This window comes from Schistocerca gregaria, chromosome 9 (assembly GCF_023897955.1).
Source record: "Schistocerca gregaria isolate iqSchGreg1 chromosome 9, iqSchGreg1.2, whole genome shotgun sequence".
In the NCBI taxonomy this organism is placed as follows: Eukaryota; Metazoa; Arthropoda; class Insecta; order Orthoptera; family Acrididae; genus Schistocerca; species Schistocerca gregaria.
Genome location: NC_064928.1, coordinates 86,308,429 through 86,330,248, shown reverse-complemented (window position 1 = coordinate 86,330,248; position 21,820 = coordinate 86,308,429). Strand labels below are relative to the sequence as shown.

The 21,820-nt window shown below is 44.2% G+C and overlaps 1 protein-coding gene across 1 annotated transcript in view; it reads left to right on the top strand.

Annotated features, from left to right (window-relative positions):
- Positions 1-5,450: 5,450 nt before the first annotated feature.
- LOC126291444 (uncharacterized) overlaps positions 5,451-21,820 on the top strand; it is a 381,448-nt gene continuing 365,078 nt past the window's right edge. Inside the window, exon 1 of the mRNA XM_049984958.1 lies at positions 5,451-5,990. The gene's annotated coding sequence lies outside the window, so the exon portion shown is untranslated. The remainder of the gene's footprint in view (positions 5,991-21,820) is intronic.

Sequence of the window (21,820 nt, the reverse complement as noted above, 5' to 3'; positions counted from 1 at the left end):
AGGGAAGGGGGGCAGAGAGAGGGTAGGAAGGGAAAAAAGAGGACGAAAGGGGGGACGGAGCCCAGGAAAAGGACGGAGGAAAGGAGGGGGGCTGAGTATCAGAGTTGATAGGAGGGATAAATGGAGGGAATGAGTGGATCATCCGGGAGGGGGAGTTGATGGAAGCCACTGCGGGAAAGGAGATGAAGGGTGTAGAGATGGAGGGTAGGGGGGACACAACAGTGAAGACTCGGCAGGGGGCGGGGATGGCAGAGGAGAGGAGCAACCAGGGGGTGAGGGCGATCGAGGCAGCGGGAGGTGTAGAGTATGCGGATATATTCGAGGAATAGGAGCAGATGGGGGAAAGGAATGAGATCATAGAGGATCCGCATGGGGGACAGGAGACGTATACGGAAGGCGAGATGGAGTGCATGACGCTCAAGGATCTGGAGGGACTTATAGAATTTGGGGGTGGGGGACGATATCCAGGCAGAACTGGCATAACAGAGGATGGGACGTATTAAGGATTTGTAGGTGTGGAGGATGGTAGAGGGGTGCAACCCCCATGTCCGGCCAGAGAGGAGTTTGAGGAGTAGGAGGCGTTTGTGGGCTTTGGATTGGATGGAGCAGAGATGAGGGATCCAGGTGAGGTGACGGTCAATGGTGAGGCCAAGGTAGGTGAGAGCAATTCAAATATTTGCCAAAAATTGTAAAGAAAATATAATATAAAATAAAAATATAGGCATCAGATGGTGCTATTTTTATATCGGTATCGGCGGAAAATGTCGCCAATGAATATATCGATACTTCCTGAAAATATATGGAGTATGTAATGGAAGTTGTGGGGAAGGCGGATAGTCGTCTTCGGTTCATTGGTAGAATTTTGGGAAGATGTGGTTCATCTGTAAAGGAGACCGCTTATAAAACACTAATACGACCTATTCTTGAGTACTGCTCGAGTGTTTGGGATCCCTATCAGGTCGGATTGAGGGAGGACATAGAAGCAATTGAGAGGGGGGCTGCTAGATTTGTTACTGGTAGGATTGAGCATCATGCGAGTGTTACGGAAATGCTTCAGGAACTCGGGTGGGAGTCTCTAGAGGAAAGGAGGCGTTCTTTTCGTCAATCGCTACTGAGGAAATTTAGAGAACCAGCATTTGAGGCTGACTGCAGTACAATTTTAATGCCGCAACTTACATTTCGAGAAAAGATCACAAAGATAAGATAAGAGAGATTAGGGCTGGTACAGAGGCATATAGGCAGTCATTTTGGCCTCGTTCTGTTTGGAAGTGGAACAGGGAGAGAAGATGCTAGTTGTGGTACGAGGCACCCTCCGCCACGCACCGTATGGTGGATTGCGGAGTATAGATGTAGATGTAGATGTAGATGCCCGAGGGAGGACGCGAACCCCGGCGGGAGGGGCCGTGCCAACCGTGACATGGCGCCGCAAACCGTGCGGCCACTCCGCGCGGTTTGTAGTTGACCCCCAACATAAAAAAGATATAATGTATTGTGCAAAAATAGACAGAAACACCCATTGTTGTATGATTACATGATCGCGAAACAATCATTGGAAGCAGTCACATCGATTACATATTTGTGAGTTTGTATATGTGTATATACAGGTGTTTCAAAAATGACCGGTATATTTGAAACGGCAATAAAAACTAAAGGAGCAGCATAGAAATACACAGTTTGTTGCAATATGCTTGGGACAACAGTACATTTTCAGGCGGACAAACTTTCGAAATTACAGTAGTTACAATTTTCAACAACAGATGGCGCTGCAAGTGATGTGAAAGATATAGAAGACAACGCAGTCTGTGGGTGCGCCATTCTGTACGTCGTCTTTCTGCTGTAAGCGTGTGCTGTTCACAACGTGAAAGTGTGCTGTGGACAACATGGGTTATTCCTTAGAACAGAGGATTTTTCTGGTGTTGGAATTCCACCACCTAGAACACAGTGTTGTTGCAACAAGACGAAGTTTTCAACGGAGGTTTAATGTAACCAAAGGACCGAAAAGCGATACAATAAAGGATCTGTTTGAAAAATTTCAATGGACTGGGAACGTGACGGATGAACGTGCTGGAAAGGTAGGGCCGCCGCCTCGCGAAGGTGTGGAGCAATGTGACGCCTTATGTACGCTCCTAGTGTACAGGGGTGGTGCGCTACTCCCGGGAAAAAAATCTACAATTCAGATTACGTGGCCCGCGGCCGATGTAGTGGCCAAGGGTGCTTGTGTGAGGTCCGGCAGCCACTTCTGTGGTACTCTTTGAGGCGGTAGGGGGATCTTTGTCCGTGTTCGACGTAGAGACCGGCCACCTCAATGGATGGTTGTCCACACAGTGCACTGCATCTTCCACCTGTGAGACACTAATACATTACAATTTATAGCTTGTCTATAGGACCAAAATGAGACAAAATTGGCCAGGTGTCAGTAGGAGCCGCACACTGAGGGCTCCGTAGAGAGTTAATTATGTATACAGACAGTTTATCCATTCCGCGAAACGACAGTATCAACAATTTTTTCTTGTTGTGGGTCATTGATATCCGCAAGATATCGGCCGCAGGGATTCAAAGTCTTTCGAAATTGTTTTAATTACAAGTCCGATGTCGGATGACAAGTGACAAAAAATAATTTTTTCTGTGATATAATTACAAATTCCTAAGAAAACACAGCTGCGGTGAACAGCAGCTGCGAATTAATTAGTCCAATAGACAAGATTATGAATATGCAAGTTGAAACATTTGTCATAAGTTTCTCTTTTCTATTTTCTCAAATAGCGAATCATTTTCAATTTAAAATTCATAAGACAGTTATAAAAGTTTCTTTAACTTCACCGATGGCAACACGTTTCCTTCCTCGTTTGTTGCTGCGACTCTGGAGTCACTTTGATTTTCTTGAAATTATACCAATGAGTTTGAGGAGTTTTACACAGCAGCATCTACAGTACCACACGTGTGCCCGTACTTCTGTTAAATCGTTTTATGTATTCCTTTAAATGTTATTATTATGTTAATTAAATATTACTGTTTTAATGAAGTTGTCTGTATGTGACGTAAGATTGATACAACTGAAAAAAAGGCAATCTAGCAACTCTGTTCAAATTCTAGCCACATTCGATTGATACCTTAAGAACACTTCGAAACACAAACCAATGCACCGTGATAATCATTCATGAAAATAAATATGCTTTTAGTTGTGACTTTGCTTATCAACGCAGTACGTCAGATATAATATTGACTCTTTGTACGTCGTCGTCCTTTAGGCAGGCCAAGGCGTAATTCCAGCTAATACATTAAAATAACAGGGAAATTCTTCAGGTCAGCAGCTTTGCTACAAGAAAAATTATTGAAAAATCTGCTCTGATATTAACGCGACTGTAAAGCAATAATGTAAATTTTATATGTGCCGCCTATGGCGGCGGACTGCTGCACTCCAGCGATGGTGTTTCTGCTCCGCTGCTGACAATGCTATAATACTGAAAACTGGGATTATCTGACACAGGTTTAACACTTCTATAAATAAAAACTGACATTTTAATTTGTTATCTGTTTGATATCAGCTCAATAAATTATATTACATTATACTACAAACCTGGACAAGCAGTAACCGTAATAATGGTTCGAAAGTTAATCAGAGAGAGAGAGAGAGAGAGAGAGAGAGAGAGAGAGAGAGAGAGAGAGATGTTAATGTGTGTTAAGTATGGTTCCTAAGGGACCAAACTGCCGACGCCATCGGTCCCTAGACCTACACACTACTTAAACTAACTTAATGCTTCGAACAACACAGACACCCATGCCCAAGGGAGGACTCAATCATCCGGTAGGAAAGACCGCAAAATCCATGACATGGGGCCTTAAACCGTGCAGCAGAAAGAGAAAGAGAGAGAGAGATAAATATATATATTGGTTGAAGACAAGGAAACATGGGCTCTAAAATGAATACCTCAAAGGTTAGGAGCACTTATTCAAAAGGAGAGCGGTGTTACAAACTAACTGGCTTATAGGTATGCATTTTATAGCACATGTTTACTGGAGTTTTTTTCTTGTTTTGGTCCATACTACAATTTCTCAAAATGAAGAAAGCAAAGAGCTTGTAGCAAAAGAGATTTGTTTCACAGTATCGACAATCAAAGATTTCTCATAGCTCTTGATTTTTTTTTGTTTCGAATGATCATTCCAATCGTGTCTCTGAATATTGATCACCACTTATGAAACACTCTGTGTAGTAGTATATATGATAATGAGAAGGGCGAACTGTCTTGGAAATGTTATCAGGATGAATATGGATGAAGAAGAGAGAGTACGGGAAGCAACAAGGAGAAGCAGACGAAAGGCAGGAAGCAATTGTGTTGTTCATTTCAGGAAGGCTTGGTTGGAATTGGGGATCAAGGTGAACGGGAAGGAAAATTGGAGGAGCAAGTACACATCAACAAACATGCCAGAGATCAAAAACAAGGGATACAGGAAAAGGATAGAGTGTTCCCAGAAGAGAAGATATCGGTCGAAAGGCAGGAAACAAGAAAAGGTGAAGAGGTTCTGCGAGAGAAGAAAAAAATGTCGTGTGACTACGGCCTCCCGTCGGGCACACCGTTCGCCGGGTGCAAGTCTTTCGATTTGACGCCACTTTGGCGACTTGCGTGTCAAATGGTTCAAATGGCACCTATGGTCATCAGTCCCCTAGAACGTAGAACTGCTTAAACCTAACTAACCTAAGGACATCACACAACACGCAGACATCACGAGGCAGAGAACTTGCGTGTCGATGGGGATGAAATGATGATGATTAGGACAACACAACACCCAGTCCCCGAGCGGAGAAAATCTCCGACCCAGCCGGGAATCGAACCCGGGCCCTTAGGATTGACATTCTGTCACGCTGACCACAACTTTTTTTTTTCGTGTTTGTTTGTTGCATCTGCTCGGGGCGGACATCGTAAGACATCCGTTTATGATCGTTGTTGATCCATTAACTTGGTTTTTTTATTACAGAGGGCAGCTAGCCCTCTGACCAAACACGCTGAGTTACCGTGCCGGTTACCACTCAGCTACCGGGGACGGACGCGAGAGAAGAAGAGAAATGCAATGCACGAGGAGGCTAAGGGTGGTGTTACGAAGGCCGTAACGGAAGGAGAATTGAGGACAGTGGTGAAATCTGGCGACCATGTCAGGAGCATCGGTATCAGAGCAGCAGAGTGACGTGTGTCCCGACGACCGCGTGCCGGCAAGTGCGACGAGCGACTGCTCGGCGAGATAGCGCGCGCCGGTGCAAAAATGCCACCGCGGCGCCCTCCCCACCCCAGTGCACCCCAATGGCCGTATCGGTGGCCAGACTGCGTGCCTCCGGCGGTGCCGCGCCCCCACCACCGCGCCACGCCCCCCCACTCCCGTCTACTTCGCCGCCGCCGCACCCCTCCCGCCCCTCCCACCGCCGCTACACTGTGCTCGGCCGTCCCGCGGCCGCGCAGTTACGTCACGACTCGCGCCAGGCCGGTCGCAGCGGAGGCGCGCGCGACGCTGCCGCAACAGTCGATACGGGGGCGCGCCGACCCGCTGGTCGATCCCGACGCGCCGCCGCCGCCGCCGCTGCCGCTGCCTTCGGCGCGTTCCTCCCGCCGGCAGTCTGCTCGCGCCGCGGTTCGCGTGTCCGCAAGTGCCGCATGTCCTACTGTGCTGCGAACTAAGCTGCAAAACACTTTATTCCCCCCTGCCTGGTGAAATATTGTTACCACACTAGTTTGGCATTTATTTACGCGATCTTAACTCATGTTATCCAGTGGGGCAACGACTAATGTTGTATCCCACTCTTTTCAGAAATCTGTAGAACGTTTTTATTTTTTTTTTATTTTGCCGATACTGTCAGGATAGAAAAGCACTGTCTCCGCTTAAGGAGATGCACAGTTGAGAAGCTCGTGAACAGACAGCAGTATAAATATTTAACATTTTAACAAATCCGTAGTAACTGATCTGTTACAAATTCCAGGCACACGTCACGCTTCACGTACCAGGTACAATCACATACAACAAATATAATTTACTGTTCTTGCAAATACAGTGGTTTGTTTGAAATTTCCATGCTTTTGGTAGCCTGTCTCCATTCGGTACCTTTCGCGTGTTGGCACTGGCTGCATATCCGACTGTGTACATTCGCTGCGAAAGTAGTTTTGTATTTTTTTCCCCTCTCAGGTGAAATATTTCATCGCATTAGTTTACAATTTCTGTACACTCCCTCCACTGGGACAGTCAGCTGAGAAGGCTTTGGTGCGGCATGGCTCTACATCCTTTATGTATTTAGTAAAAATAGGTGTTTCCACTTATGGTTGTCAAAAATCATTTGCTTTTTATTTATTGCGATTGCAGTCGTGATTATCAGTAATTTTCAGACAGAATACTCAGGTGCATTTGTTGTCCAACTGTGAAATTGGACCACAAAAATGAGAGAAAATGAGTTGTGGGTTTATTTAGTTTTTGTACTCCATGAGTTTGACACCATTCGTACTCGCTTGTTGTGAGGATTTGCGGTTGTATTTGTGCCTGCGTGTTTACAGGAAATAGAGATTTCAGTCTGTGTATGGGTAATAGTCGAAACTGTCTTGGCAATAAATATAAGAACAGTGTAACTCTGACGCCCGTAAGCAGAAACGATAATGTTTAGCACTAAAGTGGAACATTTTTTATTGCAGATTGCTAATTTGGTTTGAAAAATGAAATTTTCTTAATTGTAGCGTCTGTATAGAGAAGCGTTGTGTAATGACAACGATTTTATCTCAGGACTCTTTCATTTGGTCCGTGTTTGCACAGAAAAACAGTAATATCATAAACTGTGTCGCCTTTAGGTGCGCCGCCGTTGCGTGCTATGGGGAAAGACAGCGTTGTAGATATTCAGTTTATTAAGAAATTGGCCACTATTTAGTGATAAGTGATTTAAGTTTTATTACTTGTTAACCGTGCCCTGGTACAGTTACACACAACAAATATAATTGATTGTTTCGCAGATGCTGTGGCTTATCTGAGAGTTCGATGTTTCTTACCTAGCCGCGAGTGGTCTGTTAACTTTAAATTACAAATGCTGTGTATAACTGTACTCGGTAAAGGGCGCAAGGTGTACTTTTTTTATTATTTTTTTTATTTTTATTTTTTTTTAATGTCCGTATCTCAGTACAATCACACGACTATCCGATTCAATGAAAGAAACCGTATTCAGAGCTTTACACTTGCACCATTTTTGGGACGTCTGACTGTGACACGTTTGCAGCGGCAGCTATAGCTACAGATGACGGGCGTGCGCGAGGGAAGTCTTTTCATGAACCAGCGGACGCTGTAGACGTAGCGTCATGGAGCGCGCGGAGGCGTGGCTGTTGCTACGCAAAGGGCGCTGCGTCCCGGCACAGGCCAAGCATTCACCTCTGCTGTGCTTGTAGAGCTGAAATCGCATTTTGCCTGTTACTAACCAATAAGTGCATGTGCATGCATTCACATTAAGGTTTCAGGCCGGTCGCTATACAGAGAAAGTGGAGCCTCATTTCTTTCAAGAGACTAGTGCAATAAGAGAAAAAGTTTCATTGACGTAGAGAAATTAATTTCATCCCGAAACCTTTTTTTTTCTGTCACGTTTTAACCGAGTCGGGAGTAGCAGTGGATAAAGCACCGGCTGCAGGTTTAAAATCCGCGTCCGGGTTTAGATTTTCCGTGATTTCTCCAAATTGCTGAAGGCGAATGCTGGACTGGTTCGTTCGAAAATGTTAACTGCTGATTTCTCGATCCAGCCTTCCCTGATCTGGGCTCGTGCTCTAGTCACTAATGATATGGTCGTCGATCGGACGTTAAACGGCCGCCCGGAGTGGCCGAGCGGTTCTAGGCGCTACAGTCTGGAACCGCGCGACCGCTCCGTCGCAACTTCGAATCCTGCCTCGGGCATGGATGTGTGTGATGGCCTTAGGTTAGTTAGCTTTAAGTAGTTCTAAGTCCTAGGGAACTGATGACTTCAGAAGTTAAGTCCCATAGTGCTCAGAGCAATTTGAACCATTTTTGGACGTTAAACCCGCTTTTCCTTATTCTTCAACTGCAATATCGAGATGACGTGGTTTTCGGCTACAATCAATTTCTTTAGCTTCTGCTTAAGATGTTTGTGGATTTTTCTCGGAACATTTTAACGTTTTCAGTCGTGCAGTTCCTTATCCTTCCACTGTAGCTTTCGAGGAAACCTCGTTTTCGGCTGGAATCAACTCTTTTTCCCTTCTGATTAAGATGTTTGTGGGTGTTTCTCGGTATAAGTAGTTTAACCTCCGCCGTTCCCAGCTAATATTGGTAGTCGACGCATTGTTGCGGGACAAAAGTGCACTAAAATACTACGTTTAAAAAATTGGCGCGATTAAGCAAAATTTTAGGACTTATTCAAAATGCATAGTACTTATATTAGAAAACAACTAAAAAATGTGTGCAACACTCAGACAACCCCGAAAAATTATAAGAACGTTGCCACTCGAATGTGAAATCGTCATTAGTATATCCAAAAAATATATCACTGTGTTGCTGTGATGAAATGAACAGTCATTTATTCGACTCCCTATCATGATCAGATGGTGATGAGAAACATTATCAGTTATTTTACGTATAATACTTGCTAAAAGCCTTTCCTGTACTTTTTCATGCGTTATACTTTCCAGAATCCATGTTGCTCCAACTTCTTTGTATCTCATGTCACGTATTCACCTTCCATTCGATTGTCGTGTCGGCTTCTCTTACCTCTTGTAATCCAACAATGTCTTTGACCAGCCCCCATCTATTCGGCTGGTAACAAGTCCCACCCATGACTATGTCTTCAACTTCCTTGTGTTTCCTGATTAATTTGGGCAGTTTTATGCCTTCTACATCTGCTTCTACGTACATGCTCAGCAGACATCTGGTAAGTGCATAGTAGAGCATACCTAGTATGATGCCACATGTTAGATTCCTTCCTCTTCTCAAGCACGGGATGAATGACTCTTTTACTGCCTCTGTGCGTCCTGCAGCTATTAAACTAATCCTGTCTTTACGGTCTATGCGGGAGCGAAACGCAGAGAACGGAATAATATCCACAGATTCCTCAATACCGATTCTTGGAAGTTTGTAAGCACGCTTTCGCACGGTAATTGTCATCTTCAGGAGTCTAACAATTTAGGGTTATCAACATTTCGGGTACCCTCTTGCGTGCGTCAAACCCAAACCTGTGAAAATGCGTGTCGCCCTTCTTTGTATACGTCCTATATCTCCTGTCAGACCTATTTGGATTGGGACCCACACACTTTAGCAATAATCTCAGATGTTTCGTTAGTGGTCTCCTTTGTACGCTGAGTGCATTTTCCAAGTATCTAATGAACCGTAGTCTGCCACCCGCCCTACCTACGATTGAGGTTACGTGATCGTTCCATTTCATATCCCTGAAAATTGCTACAAGCAGGTATTTGTCTGAATTTGCTGATTCCATTGTAGTATGTGCATCACTATTAAAGGATTACTTCTCCGAAACGCCGCAATTATCTCGCATTGCGACGTATAAGTTTGAAATTTGACTCAAAGCTGCCTACAACCCTCCTCTGAAATTGTGCAAAGCTCAGATGTTCATGTGAGGAGTAAGGTGGGTTAATGATATCACATTGGTAGCAAATTTTACCATAGATTTTCCCAACGCCATAATGAATTTCAGACGATCGGAAGATCGACACACTCTCTCTTACCCACACTCCAGCCTTTTGATATCTTTGCGATGGAGATCAGAACTTTGTTGAAATCATGCGGTTTTCTTGTGGTTGGCCGAGAAAAACATTTCATATACACCACCTATGAGAATCGACACGAAATGGTGTTGGTGTGTGGAGTAAAGATCACCGATGAAATCACCCCCATTCCCTGGGGCACTGATTCCCACACATTTAATGGTCGAAAACGATAGTTTGCAGTACAGTTATCAGGAGACGTTATTGACAACTTTTGGCAGTGCTGACATCCCCCAGACGATTCAACTCTTTTCTAAGGACATTATGGACCAGCAGTCCCACTGAATGTGATGCGTCCCTCTGAAATTGAGTGCGACCAGTTTTCTCTCTGGTGTACATGTTGGAACCACTAGGGACCATTCAAAACCATTCGACGAAACTGGAGTACGATCTGAATCATAAGTGTGTTCTTATTTATTTTCGGTCCTCCTTCTTTATGCCTGCTGTGTTGTGATCACAGAGGAGTGAAACATCGATATATGCGTCAATAAAATGACAAAAGATCCACTTCACAGCCGCCACGCCCCGACCCACCACAGTTTGGCAACTCAGTGCCACCCAAACTACCTTTGTTGAGCGCTTTCAAAATGTACCTGTACAGGTACAACCTGTACCAGAGTACAGGTGCAACCTGTACCCGAGTACAGGTACCTGTGGGCAGGCAGCCCCGTAACACATTTCTGATACTGATTGCCTACTATCAGGTGCAACAGAAGCAGTGTAGCCTGCCTGCAGGCGCATAGGACTCTTCATCACTGTTCGTGCCTGGACAGGTATACTTTCAAAGTGCTCAACAAGGGAGGGTGGATGTCACTGAGAATTTTGACGAACTGTATGGTCTCAGAGGGGCTCTTCGCCGTTTTATTCGCGCATGTGTCAATGTTACACCCCTCTGTGATGCAGGCGAAACAGGAGAGCTGGAAAAGCATAAACATCCTCTTTGCTGCTTCACGTCATGCCCAAATTTCATCAAACGATTTTGAACGATGCCTAGTGATTGCAGCCTGTACAGCAGAGCAAAAACTGTAGTCGCACAACACTTCAAAGCTATGCGACGGGATGTTCAAGTTGGTTGCTGGCTCACAATGTCCTCACAGAAGGATAGAATCGTCTGGAGAATGCCAGCAGCGTCGTCCTGTTGCTCACTGCACTGTGAACTATCGTTTCAAACCGCGAAATGTATCGGTATCAACATTGAAGGGAAGGAGTGGTTTCACTGACGCCCTTTATGCCACCGTGCAACATCTTTTCGTGTCGGTTCTGATCGGTGGAGCGTCTGAAACATTTTCTTCGGCTATGCATAAGGAAACGCTGGGCGTCTGGGTCCAGGTCTCTATCGCACAGGCGTCACAAGGTGTGAACCGTCCACGCTGTCATTGGGCAGAATTGTGACAGTGTGATATCATTCACCCTCCTTACACTACAGACGAACTTCTGAGCTGTGACGGTTTCTTTGCCTGTGTCGACACATTGCTGTTTGAAGCCTCGCCGAGCACGAGGCTAATGTTGCAAGGCGTCGCGCCTTTGCACCATTCAGGGGAAGACTGCAGGCAGCTTTGACTCAAGTTTCGAACGTACCCTTCATAATAGGGAACAGTTACGGGATCTCAAGAACGTGATCCTTTAGTTGTGTAATGCACAGTGTAGATGTATATATAAATAGCAATTTAAAAGTATAACTCTCAACTAAAGCACAGATCGTATTGTGTCTGGTAAAACGTTTTCGTGCCCACGGATCAAATCGCCATCCCACTATCCAGATTCAGCCTTTCTGTGGTATCCCATCGCCATTTAAGATAACTGGAGATCCATAATGAGGCCGCTGTCAAAGTCTGTCAGTTGCTGATGACGCTGTCACACAGGAGTACGTGGCATCTCCGCGTCCTTCATAGCGATCACTCAGCATCTGACACTCTTCATGCCCTTTACATCTCCTAAGTGTCCTGGCAACAACACAACACTTGTGCACTCTGGCAGTCGTTCTGCTGGTCACAGAGAATTGCAGCTTCAAATCATTCACATATTCGCCGAAAGTGTGTACGTAAGCAAAGTTGCATTGACATCTGATCACGTCTTCCAAGCGCTTCACTTTTCGTCTGGTAGTCTCTACGTTGTCATATAAGACCATGTACGAACGTTCTATTAGATTCTCGATCTTTTCTTATCTGTTGAAATCCAACAAAGAGCTTTCTTGTGCCATTCAGATGGCTATATAGGCCGCCCACAATACGAGGTCACTGCTGAGTGACCTTCTTTTTCACATTTGAGCGTCGTCTTCCCTAGTATGTCAACATTCATTTCTCCACTGTTCTCTGATCAGGTATCCGGTTTTGAATGTTACTCGCTACAAAAGTCCAGATCCCACAGTCCTAGGTCACAACTCGTAATACGCACTATAAATTTTCGTTCTATGATGTTTGGGAAGGTAGTTCTGTGAATCATACTTAATACTTTCGTTCTTCTATTAGCAACGGAAAAAGTCTCCTATTGAGGCATTAAAAATGTTTCTTGGTATTTAAAAGTCTCTCGCCGAAAAGTTGGGTACCAGCTGCCGCATTCTACTTTCCCCAGCTCCTTTAGCATTTTACTTTTTTTATTTTCTTTATTTTTTTTATTTTTTTTTTAAGAGATGCAACTCACCTCAAACGTCCACCTAACTGTAGCTCACTCATACGCACTAATCCATCGCTATAAGTCGCTCATACCCATCCACTCCCAGTTGTCCTTTTCACTCATTCAGCGCAACTCATTGTCGCTATCTCTTTGCGTCTCCCTGTCATTGTCTCCTGTGTCACAGCCAAAGTCCCCTTCGTTTTGTCCTACTACTACAGTCTCGTCTCATTATCACTGTCTCCCTCTTGCCCTCTCTTACTCCTAATACTTCATTCCTACTGTTGGTGTCTCTTCTCACTGTCGCTATCTCTCTCTTCCTTGTTGTCATTGTCGTCTACTGTCTCCCATTATTATTGGATCTCAACTACTTCAACTTTCTCATTCTCTTTATTCCTCTCCTTCACTGTAGAACTGTCAACTGTGTTCCACTGCCACTGTATCCTTCTCTTTCTTTCACTGTGCCATTGTCTCCTTCGCCATTTGGGAGACAAAAAACTATGCAACTAATCCAGATATATTTAGAAACCATAATAGTGGTTTCTACACATTTTTACCAATTCCAACGTGCATTGATCATGAACTCTGTGGTCTGAACTATGTGTGCGTCGAGTTGCTTCCCGTTTGCTGTCATACTGTAACACCTATTTTATCTTACATCTTATCCCAGTATCTAGGAAAGACGACATATTTTCTTTGCGGTAAGAGTGACACAGATTATCCACTTTTTTTTTATTTATTTATTTCTTGACGATGCCTAGAAGTTATGGAGAAGCATCCCAACGGGAACAACATTGTTGTTGGATGTGGCAGCTCAGTAACCAACACTCCAACTGAATCTGCAAGCGCAGAAACTGTGTCTAACGCAAGTGGTGCGACTATGAATGAGTTGCTGTTAAGTTTTTAATTTATTAGTGTTTTTATTATTTCCTTTGTATTTCATTATTTTATAAAAATGGCAAACAAATCTCCACTCGTTTAAAGCAAATGAAGCGTTGCGCTACATTACTCCGTAAAAAAGAAGTATTTGTAGAGTGGGGTTGGTGCCATTCTGCAATATAACTGACGTCCGGCGATAACAGCGAGAAACTACCGTGTAGACCAGGTGGGGGAAGTCTTACACACTGCACGTTCAAGTTTACCGTAAGCCACGACACTCGGCAACGGGGATGTTATTCTCTCAGCAATGCTGTTCCAATTGTTATGACATGTGTTTGCTGCTCGTTTCCGTAGGCATTGCTTCCAAAATACCACTAGTAGCGCCGGCCGCGGTGGCCGAGCGGTTCTAGGCGCTCCAGTCCGGAGCCGCGCTGCTGCTACGGTCGCAGGTTCGAATCCTGCCTCGGGCATGGATGTGTGTGATGTCCTTAGGTTAGTTAGGTTTAAGTAGTTCTAAGTTCTAGGCGACTGACGACCACAGCAGTTGAGTCCCATAGTGCTCAGAGCCATTTGAGCCACTAGTAGCTTTTCCCATTTTCTGTAATAACGCCACATTTTAAGCCAATGCAGATTTTACGAATGAAAATTACTCCTCTTTCAAAAGAACTTAATATAAAAACAAAAAAATTTAGCACTATTGCTGTGGCTAATTGACATTTCGGTATTTTATGCGGTTTTAGTTACAAAATGTATAATCCGTTATAACCGAGACCTAACAAATACCGAAAAATACCGGTTATTCAGAACTAAAAGACCGCTATCGTTTTTAAACAGTCGGTTTTTTCCCATCCCTACAATGCACGAAGGCCAGCGAAAAAAAAGGTAAGAGTTCTCGCGGAGAAGTTGGCATGTGAAACGAGTTCCAGTGGGGGACTTTTTGTCCATCGCAGGCACTGGGGCGACGCCAGCGAGGGGGACGTCTGTGAGACGATAAAGCGGCGCGCCTCTTTCTGTGTGGGTCAGCGTTGTCCGCCCCCTTTTGTTTTCGTTTGTATTTCGTTAGGCCGGCCCGCCAAGTTTGATCAGCGGCCGGCGGGCGGAATGCGCAGAACGCCGACTGCGGCTTACTTTCCTGAGCCCTCTGTCCGCTCCACCCCTTCACTCCCTCCCTCCCTCCCTCTCATCGCCGCAAACAGCCGGACGCCGCTGTAGGCGTTCAGAAACTTCCGGGACGTCGTCCGAGCCTCCATTCTGGCAAACTTTATTTATTTCGTCCGTACGTCGAATCGCTTAGGCGCAAGGCAGAGTTCAGCAGTAAAATTTAACGACCGCTACGTTCGTCTCTGAGACCATTGCCGCTAAACGAGATCCTACGTCATTCAGTGCTCCGAATGGATTTTGATACCAGTTAAACACTGGGCTGCAAAAATAAATAACACTCCTGTTTTTAAAGAGGCAATTCATAATAGTTAACGTTCATACGAGGTCTGTTCAAAAAATTCCGAAACATTCGTAATTTCGCGACAGTCGTGTGTTGAAGTGAAATTCGGTTAACATCCCCGAACACGCTTGTGTTTAATGTGTAACTACCGAAAGTTTCATTGTTAGTCATTGATCACTGCTGTATTGAGTAGAAAATAGTGTAGCACAATTTGCATATTTCGAAATGGCAGAGAAGAGGAGCACCGCGTCTGCTTTAAATTTTGCGTGAAATAATGTAGGAAGCCTATGGTGATGAGTGCATAAGCCGTACTCGGTGTTACGAATGCTTCACACTGTATAAAAATGGGCGCACGGAAATTCAGGACGCTCATGTTAGGAACGTGAATGAAATTGTGCGTACCAGTCGAAGACTGGCTCTCCGAGAGATTGGAGAAGACCGTAACATTTTAGTTGGATCACGAAATCCTGACAGAACATCTTGTAATGCACCGTGTTGCTGCCAAGTTCCCCCCACGGCTCATGAGTCAAGACCAGAACGACCTTCGCCTCGCAATCTTTGAAGAGCTTTAGGTCGCGCAAATGAGAACGACATGTTCCTTGTTGTTGTGGTCTTCAGTCCTGAGACTGGTTTTATGCAGCTCCCCATGCTACTCTATCCTGTGCAAGCTTCTTCATCTCCCAGTACCTACTGCAGCCTACATCCTTGGTCTCCCTCTACGATTTTTACCCTCCACACTGCCCTCCAGTACTAAATTGGTGATCCGCTGATGCCTCAGAACATGTCCTACAAACCGATCCCTTCTTCTTGTCAAGTTGTGCCACAAACTGCTCTTCTCCCCCGTTCTAATCAATACCTCCTCATTAGTTATGTGATCTACCCATCTAATTTTCAGCATTCTTCTGTAGCACCACATTTCGAAAGCTTCTATTTTCTTCTGGTCCAAACAATTTATCGTCCATGTTTCACTTCCATACACGGTTACACTCCATACAAATACTTCCAGAAACGACTTCCTGACACTTAAATCAATACTCGATGTTAACAAATTTCTCCTCTTCAGAAACGCTTTCCTTGCCATTGCCAGTCTACATTTTATATCCTCTCTACTTCGACCATCATCAGTTATTTTGCTCCCCAAATAGCAAAACTCCTTTACTACTTTAAGTGTCTCATTTCCTAATCTAATTCCCTCAGCATCACCCGACTTAATTCGACTACATGCCATTATCCTCGTTTTGCTTTTGAGGATGTTCATCTCATGCCCTCCTTTCAAGACACTGTCCATTCCGTTCACGTGCTCTTCCAAGTCCTTTGCTGTCTCTGACAGAATTACAATGTCATCGGAGAACCTCAAAGTTTTTATTTTTTCTCCATGGATTTTAATGCCTACTTTTGTTTCCTTGACTGCTTGCTCACTATACAGATTGAATAGCATCGGGGATGGGCTACAAACCTGTCTCACTCCCTTCCCAACCAATGCGTCCCTTTCATACCCTCGACTCTTATAACTGCTATATGGTTTCTGTACAAATTGTAAATAGCCTTTCGCTCCGTTTATTTTACCCCTGCCACCTTCAGAATTTGAAAGAGAGTATTCCAGTCAACATTGTCAAAAGCTTTATCTAAGGCTACAAATGCTAGAAACATAGGTTTGCCTTTTCTTAATTTTTCTTCTAAGATAAGTCATAGGGTCAGTATTGCCTCACGTGTTCCAACATTTCTACAGAATCCAAACTGATCTTCCCCGAGGTCGGCTTCTACCAGTTTTTCCATTCGTCTATAAAGAATTCGCGTTAGCATTTTGCAGCTGTGACTTATTAAACTGATAGTTCGGTAATTTTCACATCTGTCAACACTTGCTTTCTTTGGGATTGGAATTATTAAATTCTTCTTGAAGTCTGAGGGAATTTCGCCTGTCTCATACATCTTGCTCACGAGTTGGTAGAGTTTTGTCAGGACTTGCTCTCCCAAGATGTTCCTTAAGAGAATCATAACTCGTGATAAGAAGTTGGTCTACGGTTATGTTCTTGAGACCAAGGTTCAGTCTTCTCAAAGGGTCGGGAAAGGTTGTCCAAGACCAAAAAAACTCGTCGGGTCAGGTCAAATGTCAAACCCATGTCGACAGTTTCCTTTGCCTGTGAAGCATTAGCTCATCATGAATTCGTGTCACAGGGACAAACTGTTAATCGATGTGATTCTTGAGTTTCTCCCTTCGTATTTGATAATCAAAATATCCACCGGTGTACTGCCATAGTGTACGGATCTCCGTGCCGGCACGTTCACAGGAGCTCAGTCCGTCAGTTCACCTGATGATGGCGACATGTTTGATCACCGAAATATTGTGCCCGTTGGACACTATAGACCGGCAGTACACCCGTGGATATTTTGATTGTTAATCGATGGTACTATCGCGACGTGTTGCGACGCCTGCGAGAAAATGTGAGAAGGAAACGGCGTGAAATGTGGCGAGACAATTCACGGATCTTGCATTGCGATAACGCACTCGCATGTTCAACCCTGAGGGTGTGTAACAAAAAACGAAATCACTGTGCTGCCTCATCCTCGATACTCTCCAGACATGACCCTACGGACTTATTTTTATTCCCAGAGTTGAAAACTTTGTTTCCAGAGCTGAAAACCCTATTGAATGGACGAAAGCTCGGAGCGATAGGTGAGATAAAAAATTCGCAGACGGCGCTTCGCGCGATCCAGCAAGAGGCGCACAAAGACTGTTTCCGGAAGTGGGAGCGGTGTATCAGCTCTGGAGAAAAGTATTTCGAAGGAGACCATGCACAGTAAGTAAGCGGTAAGCGTAGGACAATTTTGTGGACAAAATTTTTTGAACAGACCTCGCACGAATGAAAGTCATATGTTGTTCGCTAAACCGAGTAATAGTGAGTCTGTGACGTGCCTGGTTGTGCTTATTTCTGAAAAATTCGTTTTTACGCTTGGTATGACCTCCGCCTGTTGCCCATCGCAAGTAATGTGCCAAGTTCGTTTGGTTCCTCAATTTTCTTTTCATTGCTTCCATAGTCGAAGGTCTGGTGTCACACCTGTAAGCTGCAGCGAATAGAATCGGTATTCTTGACAGTTCTTCCAGTATTAATAGCTACTGGCCATCAGTCTTTCGATTAAGTATGTCAGTATGTTACCTTTTTCCAAAAAATAATACTTTCGCTCGAAATTCACTGTCTAAAAATATTTCTTCATTTACAGAATCGTAATTTCAAATCTTTACGAAACTTCTTTCGCTGAAAACTCTCATCAACTGATGAACTGAGAAAAGAGTATCGTTTATTACATGTTGTTGTTCATGCAGTAAAACTTCAGCATAAGACTTGACGTTTCAATTCATGACACCTTTCTTGCCAGTTCTATTGGCAACACAGTTTACGGACAGTATCCACGTGTACCAGTTAAAGTACGTGCAAAATTATATCATTGTACGACACATACTTCAAGATATGCGGGGTGGCAATTATATTGAAGTATATGAAATAAAATCGCCATAACTTCTAAAACGTTTGGGTTAGGACGTTCAAACAGCACGGCTGGCTACGGGGCATGATGGGGATTACTACGCGCATGCATGGTTTGGTTTAGCGACGAAGACCAGTTTCATTTGCATGGACTGGATAAGAAGAACTGGCGCTTTTGAGAGACTGAGAATCTGCATTTTGCGATCGCGAAGTCTCTTCCCCTTAACAGGTGACATTGTGGTGTGCGATGTCCAGTAACGGAATAATCGGCGCGATAGTCCTTGATAGAACCGTCACTACCGAACGGTACGTAAAGGTTTTGAAAGATGATTTTATCCCTATTATCCAAAGTGACCCTGATTTCGACAAGATGTGGTTCATGCAAGACGGAGCTTGACCCCATCGAAGCAGGAGAGTGATGTCTTGGAGGAGCACTTTGCAGACCGCATTCTGGCCGCCATATTCTCCGGATGTAAAGACACGCGACTCCTTTTTGTGGGGCTATATTAAAGACTAGGTGTATAGCAATAAGCCGAAAACCGTTTCGGAGCTGAAAAAAGACATTCAGGCGCTCATCGACAACATCGATGTTCCGACGCCGGCCGGTGTGGCCGTGCGGTTGTAGGCGCTACAGTCTGGAACCGCGTGACCGTTACGGTCGCAGGTTCGAATCGCGCTTCGGGCATGGATGTGTGTGATGTCCTTAGGTTAGTTAGGTTTAAGTAGTTCTACGTTCTAGGGGACTGATGACCTCAGATGTTAAGTCCCATAGTGCTCAGAGCCATTTGAACCATTTTTTGATGTTCCGACACTTCAGCGGGTCATGCAGAATTTCGCTATTCGTCTGCGGCACATCGTCGCTGATGATGGCAGGCGGATCGAACATGTCATAACCTAAATCCAAATATCTGTATTCGCGTTTACATGGTGAATAAAGTGTGTGAAGGCCATAGTTTTTAACTAATTTACATTTTGTTACGTATCTTAATAATTGTCACCGTGTATGATGTCAAAAGCGACAGCTGCGTGAAAACGACATTGATGTATTGTTGAAAACTGGCAAGGGCACATATCTGAAAGGAGATCGTGAAATCGTTTCATCTGTTAATTTGTGCCTTACAGTACTTTCACTTCAAGTCCACATAATATTTTATAAAATGTGTAGTACATGATAAGGCAACGGCCTTGCAGCAGTGGGTACACCGGTTCTCGTGAGATCACCGAAGTTAAGCGCTGTCGGGCGTGGTCGGCACTTGGATGGGTGACCATCCAGGCCGCCATGCGCTATTGCCATTTTTCGGGATGCACTCAGCCTTGTGATGCCAATTGAGGAGCTACTCGACTGAATGGTAGTGGCTTCGGTCAAGAATACAATCATAACGACCGGGAGAGCGGTGTGCTGACCCCACGCCCCTCCTAACCGCATCCTCCATTGATGATGACACGGCGGTCGGATGGTTCCGGTAGGCAACTCGTGGCCTGAAGACGGAGTGAGTAGTACATGATACTTATTGATTTGAAGAATATTACGCGAATCAGGGAAAATATTTACTCTTTCAAAAAACAAATTTACCCTGTTACTTTTGAATTTTTTGATATTTGCGAAAATGCTTTTTTTGTTGACACGTGCTACGTGATACGAACAAAATAATGAATGCAATGGTTATATAATATTCAACCTCTTCAATTCAAACGCCCTCACTATTTGTTGCATAATGTACACGTTGCATTATGTACAGTACTTCGCTAGCAGGATGCACAGATGCACACCCCTGCGTATGCGCCCCCGCACGCACTGGTAGGTAATGATGCTGTGTAGGCCGATGCGTCGTGCGTTGCGACAGCTCGGGAGGTAGGGAGGGAACCGCATCACGAGCTGTGCTTACCCGAACGGGCTGACACGTGAGGGGAGCTGATGTTACTGCACGTACGGTAGCTTACTTACTCGCCATCACTCATCGTCATAAAGCTACTGATATGCGAGCGCAGCCGTGGGTAGGAGCTTGTCGGTAGTGTGGTTTTAGTGGCAGTGGTGTTAATGGCACACACAGCTGCTGTTGGCAGAGCTCTCTCATGTTCAGCAGTGAAGTTTTTGCTGCTGATTTGCTACGGTGTTGGCGAGCAGGTGCTGAAGCAAATACGCCAGTTTGCTGTGCTCGAAGCAGTAAAACGTAAAATAAAAATTGTAATTAAAATACAATTTTTGGAAAAGGCTGATTTTCGAATTTTATTTGTAGTTGTCGTTTCATTTTTTAATAGTTATTCAGTAGTACTAACACATGAGCCAGTAAGAGCAGTTCTCTTTATTATACGTCATATTAAAACAATTGTACAGTAGCTGTGATAAACAGTAAGATAGAGATTTTGTTTTACTTTCAATTTTTAAAAATCTGTACACAACTAATATTTTAATTACTACAATTTTACATTTAATTTGTTGTGTGCCAAGTTTTTTCATCAGTTTCGTTCATTTAAGCAATATTTTTTTCAGTGATGCTTCATTTTTGAAAGTTACTTAGAAAGTAGCAAAGTTTGCTGAATCGGCATAGAAAAAAAAATCAGAAAATTAGTCTTATTGCGACGGATTTGAAGTGGTGTGTGAGGAGCGGGGAGGGGGGGGGGGCAAATTTGGTAGTTTTGCCAGAGGGCGTAGGATCACCTCGGTATGCGTCACGCAGTCGCTCGCCACTGAACTTGCGGATCACTGTGTGATGGAGAGAAACAAATGCAACTGCTACATTAAGGCCTTCTTCAGACTTTTCCCCGTAGAATTAGCAGTGGAAACCTTTCTGCGTGAAAAGGGAAAATGTAGTAAATGATAAACTTTTTTTCTTTTTTTTGTAGAGGATGTCAGTGAGAGTTTTAAAATCATGTGTAAGGTTTGTGGGAAGTCGCGAACTGATCTCATTCTCAAACACTCTATGAATATGGAGTGAGTAATTTCTCTAATCGATTAGATTATGGCATTTTTTTAAATTTTTAAATTCGGTCAGTAATTGTATGAAGGGCTGAAAATCAAATTTTTGTTAGCCCTGGATGCAATGTAGTTGCTTCAGTCCGGAACCGCGCGACTGCTACGGTCGCAGGTTCGAATCCTGCCTCGGGCATGGATGTGTGTGACGTCCTTAGGTTAGTTAGGTTTAAGTAGTTCCAAGGCACTGGTGACCTCAGATGTTAAGTCCCATGGTGTTCAGAGCCATTTGCAATATAGTCGTTCCCTGTGACCTCTTTTTGCCATTCCAGATACTGGAATCAGTGGCGGCTCTATTTGCAACTCGCCGTTATTTCGCAGACGGCTCGATTGTGGACTCTCGTATACTGGAAAGTTTTTCCGTAAGTTATCGTATACCATTGCTGTGTAGGTCTATTACGTCAATGAAGAAATAAATATTAGTTTTCAATCATTGTTCCTTACCTCAAAATACTTTGTTTACAATCGTCTAACATCCGAATAAAATCTGACCCTACAGGCATCATCGCATATGCGTAAGCAGAGTTGCATTTGATGGTAGGACTTGACCAGATTATTACGGGTTTGAAGTGGGGATGGTGGTTTTCGCTGAAACAAACGGTCTTTAGTTATACTGTATTTTTCGGCGGCAGTTTAACCTGACTGTTAAAACCGTTCGAGGTAACCGGTTTGTGAAATAACTAAATTTTCTCTTTTTCGT